Below are 15,137 nucleotides of genomic sequence, written 5' to 3'. Positions count from 1 at the left end.
TTTCACACATGGTTTTGGATGCGATGGTTTTCAGTCCATGGTTTTGGACGTGATGGTTTTCGGTCCATGGTATTGGATGCTTCAGCATGTATAAATATGTATTGTAACATTGAAAGGAACATAATGGAAAATCAAGCTGGTAGTCTCGGTTTTGGGATCCAGGGGAAATCTCTGTGTATATGTTTTTTATGTGTTATGCTCTCAGATTGTTTATTTTTTGTGTTTTAGAATTCATATGCAGGTAATTTCTGTACAGGGTTAAAACCTACACACTATAGGAGGAGAATATAGAGTATTGTTAGGAGAAGCACCAAAAGTTACCCCACCTTTAACAATGAATTTGAATTGTGAGCAAGAAAATACCCGATGATGGAAAATGGTTTTTGTTGATACTACATTAAGGTTACCAATTTTCCATAAAACCAGGACATAGGATCCTAAGCAAAACTGGTTTGTATGCAAGGAAATTTTGATAGTTAAACAGATTCTAGACAATCATACAAAGATTGCAAAATTAGAGACAAATTTCAAGACCACTCACTAATATGGTATATGAAATATAACGCTACAATGGCACTAGGATAATTGAGGACTTTAGAATATATTAATTAGGTACTACTGAAGGAGTTCCAGAAGCCAAAATATGAAGCACAATGCATAACAAAGATTAAGGAGATAAAGAATAATGTTAATGAATATATCTGAGACTATGACAAATGATTCAAGGTATTGTTGGATAGATTGAAATTACAAATTCTCGATACATAGAAACAAGAATTGTTTATAGAAGGATTGTTGTGTTGTAGCGACTACAACCACCCTCCAAAATTTTGCCTTAGCTTTTTTTTGGAGCCTCCCTACCAACCTTTCATAACAGTATGTCTTGCCTTGTCAAGTACAGAAGCTTCAGTGATTTTCTTGCAAAATTCCAGCCTGTGCATTAGAGCTTGTTGCATCCCCCTCATAGGTTGTTTCTTCGGACTTGATCCAGCTCCAAGCTGACCAACTCCTTCAAGAAATTGTGTAATTCTGGAGGGCAACTAGCCTTCCCTCTAGAAATTGATCAATTATGTTTGGCAGCCTGCTAGGCTCCAGAATTGCACAAATCTGCCTATCACTGTTCAGTAAGAAAATTGCACAATTCTTCCCAGCAGGGCTCCTCATCCCAGAAATTGCGCAATTTTGGGCAATAGTCAACTGCTCTACCCAGAAATTGCATAATCAATCTCGCTATCCATCGTAGCGCCCTCCCAGAAATTTGCATTTTTTTTCCTCCTAGCTGAGCAAATTGTTGCATGTGCAGCTGGGTTGACCGGATCCATCCAGGACCAAGAAAACTTGACTTGCATGCATGACCTACTTTTTCTCAGAATAGAAAAAGGAAACATGCAAAAATCATCCCTAGATTTTAGGGAGCTATTTTTAGCAGTTGGAGGTTACATGGAAAGATCATTTTAGAATATTTCCTCCAAGAGTTGCTTTTTCCTAGATTTGTGGCATGCGCGTCACGAGCCTCAAACTTATTTATTCAACACTTCAGAGCTCACTCATTCACATTGAACTTGGAGCTTTGACATCCCACAACACATCTAGGAGCCTTCGACACATCCAACTCAGCTATTCACGGGTAAGTCGCCTTAACTTGTCCTTTGTAAAATTTCTGTCGCTTTTTGCGTTTTTGCTTGTGTGAGTTTTGCTTGCTTGATTTATGTGAATGCTTACTGTCGTTTACATGCATACTATATCGTACTAGCTCCATTTTAGTTTTTTTTAGCATCTCATTGTTGTCGCATGCATGAAACTGTTTTGCATGAATGGTTGCCGATTTGGTGACCCACTTCACCCACATGCATGTTGTTTTGTTTTCTAAATATTTCATTCACTGTTTGCATGCACGATCATTCACTCCTGCTTACACTCAGTATCGCTATACATTCACTTTCAAATTTTCTTTCAGTTGCTCATCGGCAGGTCTGGGTAGCCTTGGCCTGGACTCTGCCTCACCAAGTCAACATTACACAATCCTGAGAGGGAAGGCTTTGTCTTCCCCTGAGGAAATGTGCATTTATGCCTAGTGATTGTCCTCCAGTCTTGCATTGCACAATTATAAGGGACAGTGACTGCTGGCCTAGAAAATTGCACAATGCAGTCACTGGGCCTGCAACCACTGCTAGCTAAAATTATGCATTGCGCAGTTCTAGAAGCTAGCAGGTCAGCCTGGATTACACATTGCGTAATTCCAGTAGCCATCTAATGTACCCAGACAACCCAAACTACCTTTTTCATACTTTTGGTATCCAGTCTCCCAACCTCCTAGAATAAATTACGCAATCCTTGCCAGTCAATCCCCATGTATTTTGCATGTCGCTCCTCAAGTTTGCTTTGGTTTTTGCTGACAAATTTCTTGCCATGCATGTCACTTTGTCTCTAGATCTAGCAGGTGTTCGTTCACATCTTAGTATTTCAGGATCAATGGCCTCCAACAGAGTAGGATCAAAGGACATTGATGGAAGTGCAACTGGAGCAGGAGTTGAGCGAGTTTTCGCAAGTCTACCGATCTATGAAGATATTAAGTTGATTGCGGACAAGGACATCAAGCTCAAATGGCAAGAGGTCAATGATGCATTTGTAGGCACATTTTTGGAAGGCCTCGAAGATCACCAAGTTTATGTGAACATCCACAAGTCCGGATTGTACTGGATTGCATGCAGATATCCCGTGCTCCCCTGCGCGGACATGATACATTGGATCATCTCGCACACTGATCCTGAGATGATGACATTGAGCAGTGATAGCAGGATAGAGATTGCTACCTTTAGGGCACAATATTATGATAATATATATCAAATGTCAAAGCCCGTGATCATCATGGAGACTCCCTTCAGCATACCTAGCATTAATGCCAACTCCATAGAAATTTTGAAGAAATGGGTGAAGGAACCGATTAAATTCAGGATGACACCCAACTAGGTATACAAGATGAAGATATTGCAGAAGGCATATCAATACTTGGTCATATTTGCATGTCGAATGTATGGCCAAGAAAGCACAGAAAACTTCCCACAGAGTTGGGTGATCACGTTGGACCAACTGGCCAAAGAAGGGAAAGCATGCAACTGGTCTGACATGTTGGCTCATGAGCTGAAGGAACAGGTAACAAGGGCTCGATAACCGTTGAAAGGTATGCAAGTAGAAATCTACATGTCCGCCTACATCTTGGATGCAATCTGTGCTCGTCAGGAGTTTCTGGGCTTGAAGTGGGCATGGACACAAGCGGAGACTGCTGTGAACACTTATTGTAAGATGTTGTCTGAATGTAGCTTTAGAGGAGTTATCAGATAGCTGTCCGGTCATGTCATCTCAGTTTACAAGATGATATTCAAACAAGATCCACCCTGTATGTCAATGGCAGTAATGGAGGCATTGATTGACATAGCTAATTGGTATACCTCATTGTCTGGCACCTTCATATAGATGTATAGTGCGGAGAAGCCTCTGCATGTTCTACTGAAGTTTGCCTTGGACAAGCTCGTCATGGAGGAAGTGTCATATCACATCTCGGCAGGATTGATAGCTAGGTTGCACCGGAAGAAGAAGGCACCTTGGCCCACTCTGCGATTGTGGATTGGGTTATACGAGATACATAGTTTCAAGCATGTGGATTTCGAAGTAAAGTGGATGAAGAAGTATCCATTCGACCTCCGAAGTTACAATCCATATGACCCACATTGTCTTGTGAAAGATCACTGCACAAGAGTACAGTTCAACTGGATCCACGGGGCATGTCATTGGGCAGAGGAAGACCCATGGAGAAATTGTTACAACTCCTCCAAAGTCAATGAACCAGTCAGCTTCGATGTGGAATGGATAGCGAAGCAACATGAAACAACATTTTAGAGAGCACCAGAAGAAGCAGAGGTGAACATATCAGTGCGCGACAAGGGAAAGAAGAAGATTGTCGACTGCATGGAGGAAGAGAAAAGCTGCAAGTTTTGAGCATAACCACTTGTGCATAAATATTCTTTGGCCATAGAGGCAAAGAGGCAACAACACGACAAGAGAAATGTGCAAAGGCAGAGAGAGAAACAAAGAATGGAGGAAACTAAGAAGGAGTTGCATTAGTTGAAGGAGCAACTCTGGAAGGAACAAGAGTTGCGTAGACAGGAGAAGGAAGCACAGCAGGAACAGCTACAATAGGGGACACAACTTGTATAGACAGATGAAACTGCACCCGAAGAGGTAGTGGACTCATCAGAATAGCTGGCATTAGGCAGATAGGGTGAACCATCGCAGGAGCAGGACTTCGCTCAGGAGATAGAGAAAGAACTTGAATAGATGGATACAGATATGGAGCAACAAGAGTTAGAGCAAGACATCAAACTCATGCCTCATCACCAAGAGGTCAATCCACCAGCTTCACTGTGTCCAGAAGAGGAGCAAGTCCCAAGTGACCAGGGAGACACAGAAATCCTTGGAGACAATTTAGAGGAGTAGATGCACAACATCTCATTCGATGAGTCTGAACATAGAGTTGTGCAATCTCACAGAGTGTTGACTTTGGATGATCATACATCTCCTGCGCAGTTTGAGGAACGAGTGATTGTGTCTGATGTGTGAAAAAATCCAACAGCATTGGCTGATGCTACCAGAGAATATGTTGAAGCCACTAGCTCAAGTGTTCACTTCCTGATAGCTGAGAATGAGCGAATGGCGAAGGAGCTACAGACGGCCAAGCAGGGAGGAGAATTGGTTCCAGCATCTGCCCGAGTAGAATTGAAGAAGGAAATACTGGATGAAGTATTGTCAATTGACATAGTCATGCATGCATTGTATTCCAAGTTTGGTACCATGCATAAGGCGGTCGTCCATCTCAACGGATGGCAGCAGCCATGTGCTAGAAGAGCACGTACCTTATTGGATGTGCATGGTGTTGTTGATTACATGCAAAAATGGATGATGAGATACAAGGGAACCTCGCTTCACTTGCCTAAGATGATGAAGCCCAAAGCAGTCGAGCTGAAGGCATGCATCCGAAGTCAGATCTGGAACTATGAAGAGCTCCCACAGCTCATCACTAGTCTATAGGCTTCCCATGCACATGTATTCAAGAGTATGGATGTTGTTGTGCATGCACATGCGATCCCATCTATTGGGACACTCACCCAGGCGAAGATAAAGGCACAGGTTCGACTAGAGCTTGACTCGTACTTTGACGAGTTGATGCGCATAGCCACCAGCCCATACTTGTCCATCAGTGCAGACACCATGCACAAGTATGTTGCTGGTCTGGCTGCACTCAAGACAAAGATGTGCATGCTATCAAACGAGTTGGACAAAGGAGCCCGAGCAGTGTACCCAAATGCTATGGAGGCAAGAGTCGGGTTCTAGAAAGATGTCACCTTAGAGTACATGGACACCATCGTGAACTACAGATCTTGGCATTAGTTCGCTATTGTCAACCACCATGAGGATGACGAAGAGCTAGTCTTCCAACAGTTGTCTGAGTCATACCAATATCTTGCATGGCTTACTCAAGCCATTTTGTCTCACACAGGTACATGTGCATTGTAATGTAATGTCTTGTCAAGTGTAAGTTCAAGTGTCAATAGTTGGATGTAACAGTCATAGAGTAGATCAAGAGTCATGAGGGTAGATGAACTGTCATAAACAGGAATGTCAAGGGCCACCCCACCCTTTGCCGTAAATAGTCTCGCATAATTCATTGTATGGGCTTTTGGTAAGCCAAGATTCCAATAGGATTATCTTAGAGAAAGCTTGGACAATATTGTAACAAGCCTTGGCTTCTCCACTGCGCAAAGTTAGTATATCTCTTTGGAGGAGCAAGCAGTTGTGGTTGTAACGTTCCGCTGTCAGAACTAGTGGTTGGACATGGATGTATTGTATGACTGGAACTTACACTTCTTAATATAACATATCCAACACGTTTCATGCATATGTCATATTGTAATCCAACTATCTTGTTTACTCTAAATGGTATTTGTATATGTTTTTTTACGCATGAATGTATGGGCTATTTTGTATAAGTATTATGAATCTTACTAAAATGTGTTGATTGGTTCAACCATCACTTTGGATTGTTAGCTAATTTTCTTTCCAGTTTTTGATGCATCTTTGCTCATGTGTTCCCTTCCAAGCTGCATGCTATCACAGGTTTCTAAGGGACGCACTCAACCCACTCTCCGTGTGTTAGAACTGTTCATGCACCTTCCTTGTTTTTCCATAGCTGTCACACCCTTTCTACCAACATGGACATCTTACTTGCCTCTATGCAAAATCATGGTCAAGGCATTACCATACGACCCACTGCTAGGACTCCTACACCAAATGGTCTGATGTCTAATTGGGACTTCTTACCGGCGAGATCCCCTGACATGTTGGTGGGTCCAACACCGTCAACATTTATAGTGCTAGAAGGAGGGCCAGATGACGAGCTGTGTCCTCTCATCTTGTTTTGAGCCTTTGCATATCTATCATGGAGTCTTGCACTCTCCTCCCTCCATGATGTTTTTCGCATGCCAAATTTGTTACCATCACGAGGGAGTTCTTTGATCTCTTGTCTACATTCACATATGATGGTGAAGGCGAAGTGGCCTGGCATGAGTTCTTACATGACTTCCTTGCCTTGATTCACGAGGATGATGGATGTTCTTACGAATAGGCCTGTTTGCTACTTGCATACACACTTCATGAATCTCTGCATCGGTGGCTATGCAGCCTACCTGCTGATAGCATGCACTCACTTGAGCACTTCTGTGATCTCATTGAAGACACTTTCTATAATTTTGATCCATAATATCTTGACCAAAAACTGTTACAACAACGGAAGGCTCTGCATGAATCGCCTATGGATTTTTGGCAGCACTTCCGTGATTTGCAGTTTCAAGCTTCGAAGAGCCAGATGAAATTTTTCTATATTTGGGATAAATTCAAGTTTTGTCTTAAGAAATCTGCCCATCCCAAGTATAATTTTGAACTCAAGCCTCACTCAAAATTCTTCATTGATGGATCTGTGCAATCACATATGGATAGATTCACTATCACAAGTGACTGTCCATCGTCCCCTCATCGAAAAAATCCACCATGGCAGAGTGATGTGGGAGATCATGCTCACACATCTGTTCAGTTGTCACATCCTCCCAACATCACTTCGATTAATTTTCATGAAGATTTGGTTGTGATTCCATCGAGTTGTCGTATGCATTTTGTACCACAAACTTCATCTTTGTACTTGGTTGTTCCTCTGGATGATACTGTCTTGTGTTCTTCCATTCCAGACTCTACACTTGTTGTGAACGAGGATCAAGCCACTGACGGAGTTGGTGTTTCACAAACAACATGTGTTTTCATTCATGAAGAGTATGACTGGGAGTTTGAGAATCAACACTTGGTGAAGGATGACTCCCTTCTATCCGAGCCCCCTCTGCTCTTTCTTAACATTTTTGGTGGACCTTCCATCCATGATTTTGCATGTGTATCTTCATCTACGAATGCACCCATTGTTTATCACTCGCAGGACACATCGTATGTCAGTCCATCATCTGACAATGGAGAGGATAAGTTATTCATGGAAAATCCACTTGATCTTTCATCTTCCTTTTCCTGAAACACAGAGGATGAATATTTTTGCTTCTCATCTACCCCTTTGTTTGATTTATCAGATCATGAGGATGTCGATGAAATCATGGATTTTTCTGATCGTGGCTATCGTAATCCATTTACTCCTATATTCGATCACAATGATGATTCTATTGCAATTGATTTTTAGAAGCCACATGTTTATGATGATCTATCTGACGATGAAGTCAAAACACCCAAGACTGTCGAGGAAGTTCAACTCGAGTTGATGGTTATGTCAGGCCCTCATTGTCTTGATGTTGGTTTCACTTTTGATTAGGAAATTTTTCAATCACTCATGGCTCCTCATCACTCATTTGTATGCATTGAAGATCAATCTAAAACATAGATCGTGCTTCCTCTACTCGAATTGCATGAACCCATCGCTCATGCATTGGACGAATATTAAATTGCAAGCACACGTGCACGACACAAGTTGTATTTGTTTCTTTCATTTTCTTGCATGTCACAGTCAAGAGTATGCGTGTGCTTCAAAGTTGCACGCATTGTCGCACAACACTATGCCAAGTCCATGGACCACATGTCATGTACTTGCACTCACTTATGTCATGTGGACACTTTTAAACATGAAGTGTGTTTGGTTTCATTGTTATATCTTTCTTGTTTGCTGGTTTGCATAACTCAATTTCGGACCAAGCCTTCACCAACATGGGTCAACCAATGCGTCAATGGCTACATTGGAAATATCACTTCACATGATCAGGCCCATGCACTGTTAGCTTAGGAGTAGGAGTAGTGTTTTCTTTTGTTTGTTTGCTTGCATGCCTATTTTCTTATTTGATTTTCTTGTTTATCTACTTTCTTGTTTTCTTACTCACTTTTCATTCACGTTTATGTCTGCTTTTGCTTTGCTTTGTTTTGTTTGTTTGCTTGTTTTTTTTCGTAGGTTAGTTTCACACGAAACCATGATCAACTCTCAAAACAAGCTTGGTAAAGTACAAGAGGCCTTGTCTAGATATCACTACTTGGCTATCTGTCATCCTACATCTGTGTGAAGAACTTAATACTTTTAGTCCATGATACGTCAATGGAAAATACGTACTGTTCGAAGTGAACCTTGGTGAAAACACAATGCTTGCACACTAACTAGTGTCACATACTCTAGTTGGTTTCTTTTAGGTTAACCCTTGTTAGCTCAGTAAAGTAGAGTAAGGTGAGGGGGAAAACCTTAACAAGCACATTAGAGGTATATAATAAAATAATTATCTGTAGGAACAACCTCTTCTGCTCTCAATAAGTCGGGATCCCTCTTCCGTTGCTGAAATGAACAAGTGCTATGCACAATTATGAAAAACGAAAAAACGAAAGGTGAAAAATTTCAAAATTAAAAATGAGTAAGGCGAAAGAAGAGAAAGGCTTCCTAAGTAGAGAGGTGATGCAAGTAACTTCGTCGAGGTTTTGACCAGGCTTGCTGGAAGTGGAGTGATGCTTGTGTTCCTACGTGACTCCGACAAGGTACTATCCAGGCCTGCTGGCAGCAGAGCAACACCAAAGATGAAACTAGGACTCTGATGACTATACTGCTTATGCACCAATATACCCCTCAACCCCAACCAAAACAACTTTGTTGAATTGGCTTGGAATGTGTGTCAATAGACCAAGATCTTGGTAGATGATACATCTTACAATCAAGATAATGCGGAAACCAAGACGAAATAAGAATTGAAAAACACTTCCATAGGTGCTAGACTTGCTTTCCACGAACAAGGTCCTTTCAAAGAGCTAGAGTGCTACCAGTGTGTCGCCAAGTGTTGTAGCAGCAACAAGCACCCTCCAAATTTTTTCCTTAGCTTCGTTCTAGAGCCTCCCTACCAACCTTTCACAGAAACATGTCTTGCCTTGTTAAGTACACAAGATTCAGTGATTTTCTTGCAGAATGCCAGCCTGTGCATCAGAACTTGTTACATCCCCCTCATAGGTTGTTTCACCAGAATTGGTCCAGCTACAGGCTAAGAAGCTCCCTCAGGAAATTGTGCAATTCTGTAGGGAAACGAGTCTTCCCTCCAAAAATGGTACAGTTATGTCTCGCAGCGTGCTGGGCTCCAGAATTGCGCAAATCTCCCTGTCACTGTTCATTGAGAAAATTTCTCCCAGCAGGGCTGCTCAACCCAGAAATTGCGCAATTCTGGGTAGTAGTTAGCTGCTCTGCCCAGAAATTGTGCAATCCCTCTAGGAACCCAGCCCAGCTCCCTCCAAAAAATGCACATTTTTTCCTCCTAGTTGAGCAGATTGTTGCATGTGCATTTGGGTTCACTGATCCACTTGGGACCAAGAAAACTTGACTTGAATAAGAAAAGGCAACATGCAAAAAGAATCCTTAGATTTTAGGGAGCTATTTTTAGCAGCTAGAGGTTACATGCAAATATCGTTTTAGAATCTTTCCTCCAAGTGTCGTTTTTTCCTAGATTTGTGGCATGCGTGTCACGAGCCTCAAAATTATTTATTCAATGCTTCAGAGCTCACTCATTCACATCAATCTTGGAGATCTAACATCCCACAGAACATCAGGGAGCCTTCGACATATCCATCTCAGCTATTCATGAGTAAGTCACCTTAACTTGTCTTTTGCAACATTTCTATCTCTTTTTGTGTGTTCGCTTGTGTGAGTGTTGTTTGCTCTATTTCTGTGAATGCCTGCTGTCATTACATTCATACTAGCTTGTACTAGCACCGTTTCAGTTTTCGTTAGCATCTCACTGTTGTCGCATGCATGAAATTGTTTTGCACGAACGATCGTTGATTCGGTGACTCACTTCACCTACATGCATGTTGTTCCATTTTATGAATCTTTCATTCACTATTTGCATGCACAATTATTCAATCCTGCTTACACTCAGTATCACTATGCATTAACTTTTACATTTTCTTTCAGTTGCCCGTCAGCAGGTCTGGGCAGCCTTGGCCCGGACTCTGCCTCACCAAGACAACATTGCACAATGCTGAGAGGGAAGGCTTTTTCTTCCCCTCAGGAAATGTGCATTTCTTCCCAGTGATTGTCCTCTAGTCTTGCATTGCGCAATTCTGAGGGACAGTGACTGTTGGCCTAGAAAATTGCGCAATGCAATCACTGGGCCTGCAACCACTGCCATCTAAAATTGCGCATTGCGTAGTTCCAACAACCAGCAGGCCAGCCTGGATTGTGCATTATGAAATTCCAGCAGCTAGCCAGCCTCCCCATATAGCTCAGACTTCCTTTTGCATAGTTCTGGTAGCCAGTCTCCCAGCCTCCTAGAAGAAATTGTGTAATCCTTGCCAGCCAATCCCCAGTTATGTTGCATGCCACTCCTCAAGTTTTCTTTGGTTTTCACTGATAGATTTCTTGCCATGAATGTCACTTTGTCTCTATATCTAGCAGGTGTTCATCCACATCTTTTCAGTTTAGGATCAATGACCTCCAAGAGAGCAGGATCAAAGGACACTGATGGAAGTGCAACTGGAGCAACAATTGAGCGAGTGTCCACAAGTATACCGATCCATGAAGATACCAAGATGATTGTAGACAAGGACATCAAGCTCAAATGGCAAGAGACCAATGATGCAATTACAGTCACATTTGGGGAAGACCTCGAAGATCACCAAGTCTATTTGAACATCCACACGTATGGCTTGAACTAGATTGCATGTAGATCTCCCATGCTCCCATGTGCGGACATGATACATTGGATCGTCTCGCACTATGATCCTGAGACAATGACATTGAGCAGTGTTAGAGGGATGAATATTGCTACCTTTGGGGCACATGATTATGATGAGATGTATTAGATGTCGAAACCCCTGATCATCATGGAGATTCCCTTCAACATACCCAACGGTAATGCCAACTCCAGAGACATTTTCAAGAACTGGGTAAAGGAGTCGGCTAAATTCAGGATGACACCCAACCAGGTCTACAAGATGAAGATATTGCAAAAGGGGTATCAATACTTGGTCATATTTTCATGTCGAACGTATGGCCAAGAAATCACAGAAACCTTCCCACAGAGTTGGGTGATCACGTTGAACCAACTGGCTAGAGAAGGCAAAGCATGCAATTGGTCCGACATGTTGGCTCATTAGCTGAAGGAACAGGTAGCAAGGGCTCGACATCCACCCAAAGGTATTATTGACTTGTTGGGGCCTGACCCAGGTTCAGAGGTGATTTAGCCAAACAAATCCTGGTACTACTGGCCCTTTCGGCAATAGTCCGCGGAGCGTGGACTGAGGTCTCACCCGAAGTAGTATGGGAGGGTGCTAGAACTATGTTTCCGCACCCTGGAGATGTCTAATGAGTTCAAGTGGTTCACGGTTAGACCCTGCAAACACGTCGTTACGCACACTTTTCCATACCATACAGCTTGAGATGTTGCCTTCGTGTAGCCCTACTCGGGGGTTGAACACTGTTATTACCCAAGTTCTTACTAGTGTTCCACTGTTAGTTGATTAACTTAGCCTACTTGTATGTGTTAGGTTATACTTAGCAATATAAATTATTCATACAAGTGGATGCATTAATTAAATAGTATATTTACAATTTACATCTACCATTCCTTAATCCAAGAACAGATACATGAATTGGTAACCAAAACTTTCTTTATTAATCTCTTCTTCAGTTACAGACTCGACTCCACCCTGCGCACTTAGCTGCAGGGGTCTGTGCACTCAGCTGTGGACTACTAGGCCTCTGCGCACTCAACTACAAAGCCTTCTCCTACTCTACGACCCAAGACACACTTAGACACTTAAACTCTTGCTCTTCGCTTCTACTTCGCTATCTTTTACACTTAGAGCCTCACTCTATTTATACAATCTCATGATCCACAGACCATGGGTAGGCCGACATTACATTACAAGACTAGGGCAGAAAACCATGTGACTCTATCATACATTTCGCACTTTGTGCCCACAATTCACAAAGTCTTTACAACAAGATTGGGTCAAAACTCGGGCTTTGAGCCCCAAAACATGCCTTGGGGTGATTCCATTCCCAAGAGGCCCCCAACACAAACATCGTGACTCACCCTTGAGTCACTCGGTTGGTGTGGTGACCTTGTCGCGGAGTTCCCCCAACTTTCCTTGAACTATGCTGATGTTGGCAGCGCACTAAGCCCCTGCTTGTTGAATATGTTGCATCCTCTATTCTGAGACCTCCATTTCTAGGGTGCTTCTTTACATTAACATGTGCATCCCCCATATGTGCGCGAGCTTTCCTTTGATGTTTGTCGTGATAGTCAAAGCTTCATCGATCCACGGCTAGAAGCACGCTTTGAGAAGTGCCTCCTTATGTCGCGCTGCATCCACCTACTCCTTCAGTGCCTTAGCTTGCTGCATCCTCGCAAGCCGCTAAGTGAGGACTACTGTTTGCACAGTTCCTCAGACACTGTCATATTTCTACTGGATTTCTCGCATCTTTGTCTCCAGGCGCTGGATGTTGGGGTCCTCTTACAGATTTGTGAGGACCTCAAGTGCTTGCTCCATCAAAGTGGTACAGCCTTGCACTGCACCTCCAATTTCTTCCAATCCTGTTGTGATAGTGCTAGTGTGCTATTCTCGGACCTCCCGGGGAGTGGAAGGCTGTTCCTTTAACTATAGCTCGGCAATCTGAAGACTTAGCTCAGATGATCCTTGGTCATTTATTCTCTAGCCTCGTGGACTCTCATTGCCAACCTATGGATCCACACCTCTACTAGTAGATCTATTGGGATGGCCAGCTCCAGGATGCGTCGGCGAGTGTCGTCTACCACCTGCACCAACTATTGATTCTGCGACACTAATTCGTCACATTGCAAGTTGAGCTATTCCATGTTTACCTTTTGCTCACTGAGAACTTGGATTGCGCAGCTGTCCCCAGTGTGCAGCTCTGCCATTATCCCATCCTATAGTAGATATAGTGTCTCACACATATGGGCAGCCAAATTAAGGCCAAGGCCTTTGATCATGTTAACCGCAAATCTATCGATCTCATTCGCTGCTACTAGGGCCCCTTTCGGTAACACTATTGTGTTTTCCATTCGTGTGCGCAGCATCTGTTCTGCTGCCGAGGATCCTGCTGTGAGGTGGGTGGAAAGGGTACCCACCTAAGGGGATGCACCTGTAACTCCTGTAGCTGTGCCCTGAGGGCCCCCAACACAGTCTGGTGCTCCTGCATAAAATCTTGAAGGGCCTCATTTGTGACATCGCGAACCATCTCACCAATGTCATGCAGATCACCTTCAGTTAAGGTGATCGGGTCAATGGCCAAATTTGAGGCCTTGACCTTCTTCCTTAGTCCTAGTCTTTCTGTCGTTTGTGGGAACTTTAACTATGTGGATGCAGTCTCTGGGTCCATGCTCTCTTCTGTTGTTTCTATTTCCTCTGCCTCCTGCCCATGTGAGGACGTTGCTTGGCCTTTGTTCTCCTTCGCAGTAGCTACCTCTGCTGCCTGTGTTGCTGCTATAACTTTTGCAGCCTTCTTCTACTCGATGGCTTTCTGTGCCGCTTCGCACGGTGCCCTTACCTCTGCTACTGCTATTTCCTTCCGCCTTTTCGCCTCCAATTGTGTGATGCGTAGCTTGGCATTGTCCTTCTTCTTCTGCGCTACCGCCTTCTCAAGTTCTGCAAGATCTAGGGCGCACCATTCCAGAGGCCATGTCTCCAAGACAGTAAAAATTGCGTCGTTAGTGGCTATAAAAGGTAGCTTCATCCATTGCTTCACCGGATCCTTACACGTCTTGATAAAAATGTTGTGCATATAAAATTTAAAGTCTGCAAAACTCTACAGACTGTTGTACACTATGGGTGACAGGCGCGACCTTCGATTGATCCACATCCGGATGCTCATCTCCATGAGCACCCATAAGATTTTGGTGTCATGTATCTGTTTCATGTCCTTTGTGGCCTAGAGCTAAGCGTACTTCATGGCCTTCGGTAATTCTTTGTTAATGCTAGGGAATTGACAATCCTCCGGCAGTTCCCCCGCTACGAGCATTATGGATAACAACAACCATTCATAGTGGAAGTTTTTGCCCCACTCTTGGGCTTCACGACAATTTTTCAAAAATTCCTTGAAGAGGAATTTAGACCAGTTGAACTGGACCCCCTCCGCACACTTCTCAGCTAGTGCGACCACCGGTGCGGGTACCTCATCGGCACGACACTTCCTCATAACTTTTCCGACTAGGATTTGGGTTGCTACGCATACCCCTTTGTCCTTGATGTTGTAGATGGCGTAACTCCTCTTCTTCTTCTATAGCTTGTATTTCATCTTCATGGCTTCTGCGAGGGCCAAATCACTGCCCTTTCCTTCAGCTATGGTCATGGGGTCCTTTCCTTTGCAGGGGAGCCGAGAAATGCAGTGAATGAGGTCTATCATGACGGGGATAGGCTCCTCCATCCATAGATACCCATCATGCACCAAGAAAAGTAGCTACCTAATGATGAAAATGGTTATGGGCACGTGATGGAAATGTGGCACCCATAATAAGTTTAGCAGCCCGACCTTTTCCACACTACGTAGCCACTTCCAT

The sequence above is a fragment of the Pinus tabuliformis genome, chromosome 5_2 (assembly GCF_031772625.1).
Source record: "Pinus tabuliformis cultivar Carrire ecotype Pingquan chromosome 5_2, CPIR1, whole genome shotgun sequence".
Lineage (NCBI taxonomy): Eukaryota > Viridiplantae > Streptophyta > Pinopsida > Pinales > Pinaceae > Pinus > Pinus tabuliformis.
This window is presented reverse-complemented; position numbering follows the sequence as displayed.